Source organism: Megascapheus bottae, chromosome 11 (genome assembly GCF_031878675.1).
Source record: "Megascapheus bottae isolate mThoBot1 chromosome 11, mThoBot2.hap1, whole genome shotgun sequence".
Taxonomy (NCBI): domain Eukaryota; kingdom Metazoa; phylum Chordata; class Mammalia; order Rodentia; family Geomyidae; genus Megascapheus; species Megascapheus bottae.
Genome location: NC_143519.1, coordinates 62,840,398 through 62,852,519, shown reverse-complemented (window position 1 = coordinate 62,852,519; position 12,122 = coordinate 62,840,398). Strand labels below are relative to the sequence as shown.

At 46.6% G+C, this 12,122-nt stretch overlaps 1 protein-coding gene across 2 annotated transcripts in view; it reads right to left on the bottom strand.

Annotated features, from left to right (window-relative positions):
- Lats2 (large tumor suppressor kinase 2) overlaps positions 1 to 6,908 on the bottom strand; it is a 72,447-nt gene extending 65,539 nt beyond the window's left edge. Inside the window, exon 1 of one of the 2 annotated variants that reach the window (XM_090342422.1) lies at positions 6,688 to 6,908. The gene's annotated coding sequence lies outside the window, so the exon portion shown is untranslated. The remainder of the gene's footprint in view (positions 1 to 6,687) is intronic. The other variant, XM_090342421.1, reaches the window with a different exon arrangement.
- Between the last annotated feature and the right edge of the window lie 5,214 nt (positions 6,909 to 12,122).

Here is a 12,122-nt window from a genome sequence, read left to right as displayed (position 1 = left end):
ACTTCTACTGACACACATTGGGGGTGTGTGTGTGTGTGTGTGTGTGTGTGTGTGTGTGTGTGTGTGTGTGTGCATGCATGCTGGTTCTGGATCTTGAACTCAGGGCCTGAGATTTTATGCTCAAGGTTGATGCTCTACCACTTGAACCACAACTTATTTTCAGCTTTTTTTTGGCCAGTCCTGGTGCTTGAACTCAGGGCCTATGCCCTGCCCTTGAGCTTTCTGAAGGATAGTACTTTTACTACTTGAGCCACAGCACAACTTCTTGTTTTTTTCTGTGTATATGGTACCAAGGAATTAAACTCAGGGCTTCATGCATACTAGGCAAACACACTACCACTAGACCACACTTTTTGCCCATGTGAGACTCTTATCTTTGGTTAACCACCAGAAAACCAGAAGTGGTGCTGTGGCTCAAAGTGGTAAAGTGCTAGCCTTGAGCAAAAGAGCTCAGAGACAATGCCCAGGCCCTGAGTTTAAGCCCCCAAAAAGTCTCACAGACTTTCTTGTCCCAGCTGGCTTTGAACTGTAATCCTCAGATTTCAGCCTCCAGAACAGCTAGGATTACAAGTGTTAACCTACCAGCACCTTGCTGAAAAATATATTTCTTAGTCCTAAAATTCCAGTTATTATTTAAATTACATCCTACTATAATTAACTAGCCAAATCAAACAGATGGGCCAGGCCTTGAGGCAGATGCTAAATGTCAGAATCATAATTCACCAGGTGGATGTACTGCTCCAGCCTGGAACAGGCCAGGAACCCAGGCCAGGAAACCACAGGCTAAGGGCTGCCCCTCACAATAAGGGTCTTGAGGAAAGTAGAAATTACATTCATCTAGGGGTTTAGGAGACTATTCTGTCCACAACTCCTACTGTCTAAGGAACATTACTAGCACCAGGCCTCTGTGGGTTTCTCAGGTCCTTACAGACACCAGACACTATTTGAAGAAGCTTCAACCTGGTTAAGATGGGTCTCACTTTTAAACAAGCTTACAGTCTATAGAGGTTTGAACTCAGGCCTCTGCACTTTCCAAGCAGGCCCTCTACTGCTTATGCTACATGTACAGGCCTTTTTTTTTTTTTTTTTTTTTTTTGCAGGACTGACATTTTAACTATGGGCCTCATGCTGAGCCATGCTCCCAATCCTTTTGCTTTGAAGTTGTTTTCTTTGTTTAGTTTTTGGTTTCAGATAGAGTCTTATACTTTTACTTGGACTGGCCTAGGAATGCATTCTTACTACCATCTTCTCCCAGATACCACCATACTCTTTGGTTTGGGGTTTTGGTGGTATGGAGTTTATGCTCCGGGCTTTTCAAGGCAGGTCCTATACTTTTTGACATATGCAGATAATCTCTTTTGCTTCCTACCGGGCTGACCTCAGATCCATGATCCTGCACTTTCTTCAGAGCTAGGATTACAGATTTGAGCCATGGCACCTAGCTCCTGCTTAGGTTTTGTTAACTTTCCATATGGTATCCAACTTCTAATCTCTGTTTCCAGAGTAGCTGGGACTACAAACCAGAGCAGCTACATCCTGCCACCACATTTTCTTGTAAGCTGCTTTGTACCTGATATTTGCATGATACAGATTGTGTAAATATCAATGTATAAGTACACAGGGCAAGAACCAAATTATTTCCAATGTTCCTAACAGCAAGCACTTGAACAGTCCAGGCAGAAAAACAAAGCTGTTTCTCAATCTTTGAGCTGCCTTTGCCTCTACATCCACTCCTCTGGGTTTTGAGATGTACCCCAACTAGGGTATTAGAGCACTCAGCCCATCTGAGAACCACTGCCACTGGCAGAGTAACAAATATAGTTTATGTCCAAACAATCCCTATGCTCATGACTGTTTCTATGGAGGAATCTGATTCTTCAGAGAAAGCCTTCTAAGAGAAAGAATGCTGCACCCAAACTGGAAAGGCTATGATTTGATAGAGGAAGTTTGAAATTATTCTTGGAGTCTGAACTTCCTGTTAAAAGGCTACAACACAGAAAAGAAAGAACAGGCAGACAATGTGGGGCAGGTGCTGTCAAGGGACATTTAATGAAGAAAACAGAGTGAAGTCTCAGGAGGTAGAATAGAGTTAAACAGTAATGAACATAGCTGAGCCTCTCTCTCAGCATTCTGGCTCAAGACGGCAGTGAGGCTCAAGACCCAAACCAACCTACTCCACTCAAAATCTATACAACATTCATTCTTTAAGAAGACTCTATCAGGGGCCTGGAATTTAGCCTACCGATAGAGTGCTTGCCTAGCATGCACAAAGACCCAGGTTCAATTCCTTGGTATTACATACATAGAAAAAGCCAGAAATGGTGCTGTGGTTCAAGTGGTAGGGCTCTAGCCTTGAGAAAAACCCAAGGACAGTGCTCAGGCCATGAGCTCAAGCCAAGGACTAGAAAAAAAAAAAAAAGATGATCTTAAGAATCCAGCATTAAAGTTTGTGGCAACTGCCACAATATCATTAACCATCAATGTAGAACACAAATATAAACTCCTGCTAAGAAATAGGAGCCTTTTTCATTCTTCCTCAAAATATATAAATTCTATGTATGTCAACTATCAGCTCACCACAAAAAAAAAAATCTGTTAACTTTTTAGAAGTCATTTTCACAATTTAGTTGACATGGTCTAGGCAGTAACTGATATAAAGTCTTTGGGAAGGGGTGGGTGTGAATGGCAAGTATTAAGCAATGCCAAATTTCCATCCTAATTTTAGCATGACCAATTATCTTTATTCCCAACATTACTGTTATATATTAATGCTCTTAGAATGAAACAGCTAATCATTGTTGGTCTTTACAGTACTGAAAGAATAGTTGTCTGACAAAGCCACAGCCAGGGCTCCCTTCACCCAGTCCCTTCACAGGTCCTTCTGAGGGCAGGATAGCTTAGCACACAATAGGAACAGTGCCCTGTCTTGAGCAATTGGGAGACCCAGCCAATTCAAAGAAATTACTAAGCAATAGTCTTATTTTTTTTTTTTTTTGCCAATGCTAGAGCTTAAACTCAGAGCCTGGGTGCTGTCCCTGAGCCTCTTTTTGCTCAAGATTAATACCACAATGCCACTTCCAGCTTTTTCTGAGTAGTTTATTGGCGATAAGGGTCTAATGGGACTTTTTTTTTCATCTCAGCTGGCTTCCAACTATGATCTTCAGATCTTGGCATCCTTGGGCAGCTAGGATTACACCTGCTAATGGAGCTGTTTATTTATATTTATTTATTTTTGCCAGTCCTGGAGCTTGAACTCGGGGCCTAAGCACTGTCCCTGGGTTTTCTCAAGGCTAGTGTTCTACCACTTGAGCCACAGCACCACTTCTGCTTTCTATATATGTGGTACTGATGAATTGAACCTGAAGCTTCGTTCATGCTAGGCAAACACTCTACCACTAGGTCAAATGCCAAGTCCCTAATGGAACTCTTTAAAAGGAAGAAGATTTAGCCGGGTACAGTGGCTCATGCCTGTAATCCTAGCTACACAGGAGGCTGAGCTCTGAGGATCAAGGATCAAAGCCAGCCCAGACCAAAAGGACCTGAGACTCATCTCCAATTAACCTCTAGAAAACAGGAAGTGGGACTTGGCTCCAGGGTAGGGGAGCCTTGAGCTGAAGAGCTCAGGGACACCCCCAGGACTAGATAGGGGGGTAGTCTTGAGCTAAAGAGCTCAGGGACAGCACCCAGGCTGAGTTCAAGCTCCACCCACAAAATAATAATAATAATAATAATAAATAAAAAGAAGATTCAGAGAATTCTTAAGTTTCACTCCAACTAGATCTTACACAATAGAGTAAGATATTTTACCTCTTTGTAGAAGAGATTTATAGGAAAGACAACCCTGGGTTTTAGAAGTCCAGTGCAGACTTTTATAGCTCAGCGTTTAAAATAACAAGGCACCTTACTGTATTCTCTGTGTGTGTGCCAGTCCTAGGGCTTGAACTCAGGACCTGGGTACTGTCCCTGAGCTTCTTTTGCTCAAAGCTAGCACTCTACCGCTTGAGCCACAGTGCCTGTTTATGTGGTGCTGAGGAATTGAACCTAGGCTTTGGGCATACAAGGCAAGCACTCTACAGCTAAGCCACATTCCCAGCCCAGCACTTTATTGTAAAAATAAATAAATTCCTCTTCCTCCAAGGAAAAGTTCCTCCACCAATAATTATTTCCTGAGAAATACAACCAGCTACAATTTACATTTGTCAAAACTGTTTCAAAGTAAATGGATGGGCAGGAATGATCACCTCTAGTTCAAAAGTTCTAAGATTCTAGGAATTCACTTCAATTATTTTTCATAAGCTGTGCTTAGATACCATTTTAAACTGCTTGACATTTTGAAATGTATTCATGATCAGTGATTTCAAAGGAATGCTAGTTGAATCTTCATTCTGCCCTTTTTTCTGTACCTGAATAATGGGACCAAATTTTATGAAGAGGCTAAATGAAACGTGTCTTAATAATTACAGTTCATAAGCCGGGTGCAGTGGCTCATGCCTGTAATCCTAGCTACTCAGGAGATCTGAGGATTGTGGTTCAAAGCCAGCCAAGGCACTAAAGACTTATCTCCAATTAACCTCTAGAAAATGGGAAGTGGAGCTATGGCTCAAGGGGTAGGGCAGTAGCCTTAAGCTGAAGAGCTCAGGGACAGTGCCCAGGCCCAGAGTTCAAGCCCCACCACCCACAAAAAAAAAAAAAAATTCATTTAAAACAGACTTTCTAAATAGAGGCCTGCATTGCTCCCCCCCCCTCTCTCTCTCTCCCTCTCTCTTTCCCTCTCTCCCCCCCCCCCCCTCTCTCTCTCTCTCTGTCTCTTGCTCCTGTGTATATGTGTATATATGTTTGTGTAGGTGTCCCTGCATAATGGGGCTTGAATTCAGAGGCTGGCACTGTCCAGGCTTGAGTTCTACCATTAGAACTAGAGCTCCACTTCTGAGATGGGGTGAAAAATTGGAGATAAGGGTCGCCAGAACTTGCCTGCCTGGGCTGGTTTCTAACAGAAATCCTCCGATCTCAGCCTTCTGAGTAGCTAGGACCATAGGTGTGAGGCAGCACCTTCACCCATCTTCTTGTATTGAAAGACCTTATAACTGTTACTACAGAAACAAAAATAAATAAATAAAAGGCAACTTAATTTCTTGCTTTTAGCACTGATCATTCTGATTTAGCCTGAGACTGAACTAAAAATATAATCCAAGATCTAGTTAATACAAATTTCCTAAGAAACAGCAACACTTTTACTTTTCCCATGACAGCCCCACCTACTAGTTAAATTTTAAGAACACTTGCTTATGGTTTACACAAATTAGACTCATTTTCGTTGTAATTTCAGTATGATTTCAGTTTATAAATGTAGGCAAATGAACCTTTTTTAAAAAAAAAAAGTATACACTTAATGCTTGTTTTGTGGCTAAGGCGGCTGGCCTAGGAATCTGAATATTTTCTTCAGTACATTCAAGATAACTGGTTAACTTTTCTTTTAAGCCTAGATGATTACATTTAAGGATATTCACTTGTAAAAAGTTGTTCAAAACATTTTGTCAGCAAGACCCATGTACACATCAGGTTCTCTCCTGGTCATGCTTGCAAACGTTTATTTTTACCCAGGGCCTCGGAATGCGCGGCGGGCAGCAGCTCGGGTCGCCAAGAGACCCTGCCCCGTGGCGGGCTAAGGTCAGGTGTGTCTGACCTCCAGGGAAGGGGCCGGCCACCCCCTTCCCCAGCCCCTCACCTGACCCGTCCAGACCCCCCCCCCCCCCCGGCTCCAGAGGCCTGCGCGGCAGACGCCCCAAGCCAGCAGGCCACAGAAGTGCGGGCGGGCGGCGGCGGGAGTCGCGCCTCCCGAAGCCGGGCGGGCGGGCGGGTCGTCCACAGGCAGGTGAGGTTGCATCAGACCGGACAAGGCAAGTCCCAGAAAAGTGGCCTCAATTAGGGCGCTGGAAAGACGTGTTATGCAACGGCCGCTTCTCACCCGCCGCGGAAGGCTCAGCGCGGCCCCAAGCAGCTCCCGCAACCCGTGCGGTGAGCGGGCTGGGGGACTGGGTGGCCGGGCGCCGGCCGAGCCGCGGGGACGAGGCCCGCGCGCCGGGTGGACGGCGCGGACGGGACCCAGGGCGGGCCCCGGAGGCCCGTGGGGTGCGGGGAAGACGACGGCCGTGGACTCCGGCGGCCCGGGACTGTCAAGGACGCCGGACTCCGCGTTTAGGTAATCCGAGGGCCCCCTCCCCGCCCGCGCCTCAGCTCCGACGGCGCGTCGTCCCCCCACTCCGCGCCCCGCGCCCCGCCCAGGTCTCCCCGCGTCTTCCAGGCCGCCCGACCCCAGCGCAACCCGGGGGGCCGACGGCGCACAACAAAGCGGGCGGCGCAGCCCTGCCCCGACCCGACGCCCGCCCCGACTCCCCCGACCCGGAGCCCGGCCCCCGGCTCCCCCGAAGGCCCCGCGACCAAAGACGCGCGGCCGGGCGGGGCGTCCGAGGGCGGGCGACCCCTCCACCAGCGCCCTCCCCTCCACCCCCGGTCCTGACGAACTTCCTCGGCCGCGCGCTCCCCACCCGGCGGCCGCCGCAGACGCCTAGCTGGGCGTCTCGAGCTGTCCCCGGGGTGGCCGGCCCGTGCAAACTTTCTCCGGGCCGCCGGGCCGCCGTCCCGAGGCCCGCGCGCCCTCCCTCCTCCCCCAGCCCCGGCCCCCCTCACCTCCGGGAGCACGGGCTACACCCTCGGGGGCGCTCTGGCCCGCGGCTCCGGGGCCTCACACGCCGCGAGACCGGGCGCCGGTGGCTGGAGCGGCTGCTGGCCCCGTAGGGACGGGGGAGCCCCGGGCGGCAGCGGCGGTGGCGCGGGCGGCGGCTGTTCCATCTTCCCGGGACGCTCGCGCCGCGGTTCCAACGCGCAGACCCAAGTGGGACATTCGCTACATTGTTGGCATTCCTCGGGCGTCACGTGACCCCGCCTCCCGCGTCACTCTCGGCCGCATACCAGCCCGGGCGGGGCGCCTGCGGCCCCGGGTTCCGCGCCGGCCGCGGCGCCCCGCCCCGCCCCGCTTCCTGCCCCGGGCCGGGGCGGCCACCTGCCCCCCCACCCCCAGGCCTCCCCCAGGGCCTGGGGGACCCCACAGTGTTCCCAGGGGCTCCCCCACGACCACCGCCGCTCCAGGATCCGCGCCTACCCTGAGCTTGTGAGGAAAGTTGGTGAAGGAGCGTGCCAGCCTTCTGCTCTCTTCTGCGCCTCTTAAAAAGTTCTGGGGAAAAGGAAAAGGAAAGCAAAGGCTCTGAGGAGTGGGTAGACTACCGTGCAAGAGTTTTTGCTTGTTACCTCTTAAGGTTCTGGGGAAAACTTAGCCATAAGTTAGCAAGATGCCAGCCTCGCAAAAGTACTATACAAACCTGCTGTGGAAACGTCAAGGACAATCTAACATATCCAACTCGCATGGGATGTCACCTTGTCAACTCCCTTCCCTCCTATATATTTTGTTTTGATTTGACTTTTACTTTTATGCCTGTACGGGGGGCTTGAACTCAGGGCCTTAGACCCTGTCCCTTAGCTTTTTTAGCTCAAATCTGACACTCTACCACTCACTTGAACCACAGATCCACTTCCAAGCTTTGGTTGGTTAATTGGAGATGTGAGTTTCCTGGAGGCCCAAAGTGTGGTCTACTGGTAGAGTGCTTGCCTAGCATTCACGGCCACCTGGGTTCAATTCCTTGGCACCACAGGTACAGAAAAAAGCCAGAAGTGGTGCTGTGGTTCAAGTGGTAGAGTCTCTAGCCTTGAGAAAGCTCAAGGACAGTGCCCAGGCCCTGAGTTCAAGCCCAAAATAAGTAACACACAAAATTAATTAATAAATTAATTAATAAGTCTCCTCGATTTCTCAGTCCACAAATTGGATCTTCAGATCTCAAGCTCCTGAGTAGTTAGGATTAAAGGCACACCACCAGCACCTGTCCTAGAGTATATTTTGTTTATGCAAAGTGTTTTAGGGTTTAATAGGACAGAATAGTAATATATAAACTAACAAGAGAGGAGGTTTTGCACTTTCTTTTTTTTTTTTTTTTTTTTTTTTTTTGCCAGTCCTGGGCTTGAGCTCAGGGCCTGAGCACTGTCCTTGGATTTTCTCAAGGCTAGAGCTCTACCACTTGAGCCTCAGCACCACTTCTGGCTTTTTTCTATGTATGTGGTACCGAGGAATCGAACCCGGGTCTTCATGCATGCTAGGCAAGCACTTTAACCACTAGGCCAAACTCCCAGCCCTCCATTATCTTTCATTTGAGGATTTGGTACAAGGACCTTAGCAAGACTTCCATGGAGAAGCAGAGTAGAAATCAACTGCAGGCCAAATCCTGCTTTTGGCTCTCCAACATCATATTTCCACCACCCACGTCTTAGGCACTGCTGCTGAAGACAGTCTGTGAATTCAACCCAATTGTCTCTTTAATTAACAAACTGGTGACATTTTAAGTATTAATCTTCAAAGAAATAATAATGATCTAATGATCATTTTGTCCCAGCTTTTTTTTTTCCTTTTGGTGTAAGTAGATGGAACCTAGGAACTAGCACATGTTATTCTCAGGCTCAGTCATTGAACTATACCCCTCACTTGTCTTGTCAGAAAGATATTTATTATTATTATTATTATTATTATTATTATTTGGCTTGCACTCCAGGCCTGGGAGCTGTCCCTGAGCTTTTGTGCTCAGGGCTAGTACTCTACCATTTGAGCCACAGCTCTATTTCTGGCTTTTTGTGGTTTACTGGAGGTAAGAGTCCCTTGGACTTTCCTACCCAGGCTAGCTTTGATCTGCATTTCTCAGATCTTAGCCTTATTTTTTTTTATTGGTCATGGGACTTGAACTCTGAGCATGGGCGTTGTCCCTGAGCACTTCAGCTCAAGGGTACTGCCCTACCCCTTGAACCACAGTGCACTTCCGGTTTGGGGTGATTAATTGGAGATAAGAGTCTCACTGATTTTTTAGTGCACAGGTTGGCTTTGAATTCAATCCTCAGGTCTCAGCCTCCTGAGTATCTAGAATTATAGGTGTGAGCCAAGCTCAGAACTGCTTTAAATCACCTAACGAGCTTTCAATCCTTGATTCATCCTTTTTCTCATGTAATTACTTTGGTCTTAGCTCTCCAGGGAATCTGTGTGTGTGTGTGTGTGTGTGTGTGTGTGTGTGTGTGTGTGTGTGTGTGTATGTGTGTCTACTAGGGCACTGCCCTCTTTTTGGGGGGGAAGTGGGGGCATGAGTATTGAACACAGGGTCTGGGCACTATCCCTGAGCTCTTTTGCTCAAGGCTAGAGCTCTATCACTTTGAGCCAAATCGACAGTTTCAGGGGTTTTTTTTGTTTTTGTTTTTTTGCCAGTCCTGGGCTTGACCTCAGGGCCTGAGCACTGTCCTTGGACTTTCTCAAGGCTAGAGCTCTACCACTTGAGCCTCAGCACCACTTCCGGCTTTTTTTTCTATATGTGGTACCGAGGAATTGAACCCGGGTCTTCATGCATGCTAGGCAAGCACTTTAACCACTAGGCCAAACTCCCGGCCCCATTTTTTTTTTTTTTTTTTTTTTTTTTTGCCAGTCCTGGGCTTGAGCTCAGTTTCAGTTTTTGAGTGGCTAATTGGAGATAAGAATCTCTCAGGGACTTTTCTCCTGAGGCTGGTTTTGAACCTTGATCCTCAGACCTCTGCCTTCTGAGTAGCTAGGATTACAAAGCACTCTACCACTTGAGCCACACTTACACTTCCCAGTGAGTCTTTGAGTTCTCTCCTGACTTCTCAGTCGTTTGTGTATGTGTGTGGTCTACCAAGGCTTGAACTGAGAGCCTGAAAGCAGTCCCAGGGCTTTATGCATGATAGGCAAATACTCTACCACTAAGCCACATTCCCACCCTGTTTTTATTTTAAAACAATAAGCAATGAGCCAGGCATTGGTGGCTCATACCTATAGTCCTAGCTACTCAGTAAGCTGAGATCTGAAGCCAGGCCGGGCAAGAAAGTCCACAAGACTCTATCTTCAATTAAATGACAGAAAAACCCTGAAGTGGTGCTGTGACTCAAGTAGTAGAGTGCTAGCTTTGAGCAAAAGGAACTCAGGGGCAGCACCCAGGCTCACAGTTCGAGCCTCAGGGCCGGAAAGAAAAAAAAAACAAAACACCAAAACAACAACAAAAAAGCTAGACATGACAGTGTGACTCAAGAGGATGGAGCACCAGCTTTGAGCAAAAGGTTAAGGGAGTGATAAAGCAAAGGAGTGACATTGCCCAAAAAAGGAAATACTTTCTACCTGACTTATGAAATGGTAACCCCTCTGTAAAACACCTTAATAATAGCAATAAATAAATTTTTTTTAAAAGCTAAGGGACAGTGTCCAGGCCCTGCATTCAAGCCCCAAGACTAATACGCATACATACAAACAAACAAAAGTTTGTAACTAAATTATTCACCTATATAGTGTACCCAGCTTAGGTAGGAGAGAGAAAAAAGTAACACAAGGTCATCTAAGCACAAAGCCTAAGAACCTCTCAGCACTAGTAAATAACACCTTAATCCAAGCTACTCAGGAGACTAAGACCTAAAGATGGAGACACCAAGCCTGACAACTCAGATTTTTATCTACAGTTAACCAGTGAAAACAAAAAAATTGGAAGTAAAGACAAGGCTCAAGTGGTAAGTACCAACCTTGGTAGAAAAAACTTAACAAGCCAGGTGACCATGGCTCACACCTGTAATGCTAGAAAGCCAGGATGTGAGGATTATGGTTTGAAGCCAGCCTGCACAGGAAAGTCTGAGTGGCTTTTATCTCCAACAAACTACTCAGAAAAAGGCAGACGTGGCTATATGGCTCAAGTGGTAGAGCACTTGAGCAAAATGAACTTCAGGTTTCTGGGAATGTAGCTTAGTGATAGAGTGCTTGCCTTGCATACATGAAGCCCTGGGTTCCATTCTTCAGTATACATAAACAGAAACAGCCAAAAGTAGTATTGTGGCTCAAAGTGGTAGAGTTCTAGCTTTAAGTTAAAGAAGCTCAGAGACAGTGCCTAAGCCCTGAGTTCAAGCCCCAGGATTCGCAAAAAAAAAAAAAAATTGTTAGACTGATAACGACATGCAAGTTGAGTAGTATTGCTGCTTTAATTTTCTTTTTAGCTTTTTTGAGCCTAATAGCCAAGGGTAGTCTGAAACTGGCAATCTCCTTCAGCCTCCCCCGTGCTATGTATCACTACACTAGCTCTGTAATTATTTGGTACTTTTTTTTTTTAATAGAAGAGAGCCCAAGTAATTTGTCAAAGATCAAAGAGCTAGGATTTAAATCTTGGAAAGTTTAGCTAGAGAGCCTTAAAACACTGAAATATAAATCTCTCTCTGGAAAATTTAAGAAACCATTACTACAATGTACTTATAAATAAGGAAAAAGAATCCAAATTAAATTGCTTATACTTGGTTCTTAATTTTTTTTTCTCTGGGGCTGGGAATGTGGCCTATATTTTGGTAGAGTGCTTGCCTCATATGCAAGAAGCCCTGCATTTGATTCCTCAGAACCACATACACAGAAAAAAACCAGGAGTGGCGCTGTGGCTCAAGAGATACAAGCACTAGACTTGAGAAAGCACAAGGACAGTGCCTAGGCCCTGAGTTCAAGCTCCAGGACTGGAAAAAAAAACCAAAAACATTCTTTTATGGCCTGATGCAGGTGAGTCACAACTGTAATCCTAGCTACTCAGAAGGCTGAGATCTGAGAATCACAGTTCAAAGCTAGCCCGGGCATGAAAGTCATGAGACTCCAGTTAACTAGAAAACTGCAGTGGCACTATGGCTCAAAGTAGTAGAGTGCCAGCCTTGAGCTGAAGAGATTAGGACAGTACCCAGACCCTGAGTTCAAGCACCTTGACCGACAAAAAAATAAATAAATAAAAATTCTGTTCTTTTCTTAGTGGTTCTAGGGATTGAAGACAGTCTTGTGCTTGCTAGGCAGGCATACCTCCAATCCTTTTTCCACTAGTTATTTTCAAGATAGGTCTCAATTTAGGTTTAGACTGGTCTACACTATGATTCTACTTATGTCTGTCTATATCATTCAGGATGATATACACTCACCACTGCACACAGCCTTTATGCTTTCTCTGATAGCTTCACATATT